Source organism: Paramisgurnus dabryanus, chromosome 18 (genome assembly GCF_030506205.2).
Source record: "Paramisgurnus dabryanus chromosome 18, PD_genome_1.1, whole genome shotgun sequence".
In the NCBI taxonomy this organism is placed as follows: Eukaryota; Metazoa; Chordata; class Actinopteri; order Cypriniformes; family Cobitidae; genus Paramisgurnus; species Paramisgurnus dabryanus.
This window is the reverse complement of record NC_133354.1, coordinates 35,598,134-35,600,633: the sequence shown is the minus strand read 5'-3', so window position 1 is coordinate 35,600,633 and position 2,500 is coordinate 35,598,134.

The following is a 2,500-nucleotide window of genomic DNA, read 5'->3' as shown; positions in this document are numbered from 1 at the left end:
GGGGCGTAGCTATGTTTGTAGATGTAAATTATGGTTATAAAATGATTGGAAATATGACGATGGTGGTGGATGATATACTAGAATGTCTTACTATTGAAATTTTAAGGGCAAAAAAGAAAAATATAATTGTAAGTTGTATCTATAGAACACCGGGGTCTAATATAGATGTGTTTAATAGGTGGATGGAGGAACACTTTTCACATTTAAATCAGAAACTCATGTTTGTTGGGGGTGATCTTAACATCGATCTGTTTAACCCAAATAAACATAAAAAGACTGACAAATTTATTAATACTCTATTTAGTATAGGCTTGTTTCCTCTAATAACGAAACCGAGTAGAATTACAAACCATAGCGCGACTTTGATTGATAATATTTTTTCCAATGACATAGAAAGTAACACAGTCAGCGGACTAATGATAAATGATATCACTGATCACCTTCCAGTTTTTGTATTAAATAAAAATGAATTTAAAAAAAATGAAGAGGATACTATGTATTGGTTTGGAAGGGTAAAAACAGAGAAAACTACTGAAGCACTTAAAAAAGAATTACTAATGCAAGATTGGAGTAGTGTATATAGAGAAAATGATACTAATAGGGCATACGATGAGTTTATGCGAATATTTCAAAAAGTTTATGATAAAAATTGTCCAATAAAAAAATACTGTAAAAAAAGAAAGTGCAAAGAAAATGAGTGGATGTCTAAGGGATTGTTGAATGCTTGTAGAAAAAAAAATTCACTTTACAGAAATTTTATAAAATATAGATCAAAAGAAGCGGAGGATAAATACAAGAAATACAAAAATAAATTGACTGGTATCATAAGAAAATGTAAACAGGATTATTACAATAAATTTTTAGATAGCAATAAGAATAATAGTAAAGGCTTATGGAATATTTTAAATAATTTAATTAGAAATAAATCTGGAATGATTAATTACCCACAATATTTTAGAGATGAGGATAAAACTATAAACAATATGAATACAGTAGTTGATAGGTTTAACAAATTCTTTGTAGATGTTGGCCCAAACCTTGCTGCAAATATTGCAAATGTTGAGAGATACAATTGTGATTTAATAGATACAAATCCTAAAACGCTGTTTCTTATACCTGTTGAGGAAAATGAGATATTGGACATTGTTAGAGGGTGTAAAAATAAAACCTCGACAGATCATTATGATATGGATATGACGACCTTAAAAAGTGTTATTGAAAGTATTAGTAAGCCGGTAACATTCATTTGTAACTTATCATTGCAAACTGGCCAATTTCCTGAAGGTATGAAAATAGCAAAAGTGATTCCTTTGTTCAAGGCAGGAGATAAGCATCTCTTTACTAATTATAGGCCTATTTCACTTTTACCGCAATTTTCAAAAATTTTAGAGAAGGTTTTTAATTCTAGACTTAGTAGTTTTATTGAAATAAATAAATTACTCTCAGATAATCAGTTTGGTTTTAGGAATAATTGTTCAACTTCGCATGCACTCTTTGATACAATTGATGAAATAACTAATGCTGTAGATAAAAAGAAATATGCAATAGGATTATTTATTGACCTCAGTAAGGCATTTGACACAATAAATTACGATATTTTAATTAATAAGCTAGAACATTATGGAATTAGAGGAGTCGCATTACAGTGGATGATCAGTTATTTGGAAAATAGAAAACAATATGTGAAAATAGGAGATTATCAATCAAGTTATCAAGAAATCGTGTGTGGTTTGCCTCAAGGTTCAATACTGGGCCCAAAACTGTTTAACATGTATATAAATGATATTTGTAAAACATCTCAAATACTTAGATTTATTTTGTTTGCAGATGATACAAATATTTTTGCGTCTGGAAACGACTTAAAACAACTGTGTCAAATAGTTACTTTGGAACTCAAACGTGTTAATAAGTGGTTCAAAGAAAATAAATTATCATTAAATCTGGGAAAAAGCAAAATGATGATATTCGGACCTGGTAATTCTAATGCTCAGGAAGTAATTCAGATAGAGGACGTTGTTATAGAGCGGGTGCATGGAATTAAATTCCTTGGAGTTATTATAGATGATATAATTACTTGGAACTCTCATATTAAATATGTAAGTACTAAAATTTCAAGAAGCATTTCGGTAATTGCAAAAGTAAAGCATATTTTAAACACCAAAGCTTTGCATACTTTATATTGTTCTCTGATTTTGCCTTACTTACATTACTGCTCTGTGGTATGGGGTAGTACTTATAAAAGTACATTAAAACCAATAGTAATGTTGCAAAAAAGAGTTATCCGATTAATTCACAAAGTTGGGTTCTTGGACCATACAAACTCATTATTTTTAAAATCTAAGATCATGAAGTTTTATGACATTGTTGAGTTTCAATCAGTACAGATGCTATATAAAGCAAGGCACAAATTGTTACCAAGCCAAATACAAAGAAGGTTCCAAGAACGCACTGGTGGTTATACATTACGTGATGAAATGAATTTTAGGATGCAAAAACATAG